A 1,123-nucleotide genomic window follows, 5' to 3' on the forward strand; every position below is an offset into this window, starting at 1 on the left:
GCAAGTACGTGACAATACAGAATAGGAAGTAATTCAGCGTACTGACTGTGGCTCTTTAGCAATATGGCGAACTTCAGCTCACACCAGAACAGAGCTAGCGTGAACATTTCACAATAATGCTGCCTTTAATTAACAAAACTTGTAAGCAATTGGTGAAACTTGAGACAAAGATCCTGAATACTGTGATGCCTAAACTAGCACGCGCCCCAATATCTTTGTCCAACATTAGAGGTTACAGAAGTTTAATAGCCGCATTTTTTTAGCCAAGAAATTACTCAGGGATGAGACCTGTGATTCTCTGCCCCTCGAGATACTGACAAAAAGACAGTTCCTTTTAAGATTAGATGAGTACATTCAGTACCAGTAACAGGAAGAAGGCTACATTAAAGTTTCTACTTGGGAGGGAAAGATAAGACAAATTTAAGTAAAAATTCACACAAATTCAGGAATCGCAAGGGAAGAAGAAAGAAACTTCATCTGTAAAATATTCTGATACTGATACCTACCTCTTCTTCCCGCCCTCCCGACCCCCTCCCCCCCAAGTCTGGCCGGAAGAAACGTCTGTCCCACAGAAGCGATTTATTTATTTTTTTATAGCATACCTTTCAAATAAGCATTTCCAATTCATTTATCAACACCGTTCAAGCAACAAATTATCTGAAGATTGGAATCTTAACGATAATTTGAAGGAAAACTTAACGAAACATCTATTTATCTGCCCTAACCTGTCCCGTAAGAAGCAAAGCAGCTGCTCTTCCAGATCCTATGTGTGTGTGTGTGGGGGGGGGACAAATCCACACCTCAGTAATCAAAGGCATATCTCACTCTACCTCCCACCAAAGAAACGGGGTCAACAAGCCTTTTCTGGTTTCCCGAAATTGCCCCGAAGAGTCCTTCAGCCTCTTTCAGGCGGCAGGTCTYCCCCCCCCGGACACGGGAAGGGCTGCTGTCCTGTCGGTATAAGCACTCCACCTTTGTCCTAACGACTACGAGGAGATATTTGGAGAGAGCGAGGATGTGTTTTATCCCCCAGCAGCGGTGCTCCGATCGGAGCCCAGCAGGAACAGCCCGCCGACGCCGGGACAGCGGCGGGAGCTGCCGAAAGCAGCGGCCCCCCCCCATC

This window comes from Apteryx rowi, unplaced genomic scaffold, assembly GCF_003343035.1.
Source record: "Apteryx rowi isolate R43461 unplaced genomic scaffold, aptRow1 scaffold_39, whole genome shotgun sequence".
Classification (NCBI taxonomy): domain Eukaryota; kingdom Metazoa; phylum Chordata; class Aves; order Apterygiformes; family Apterygidae; genus Apteryx; species Apteryx rowi.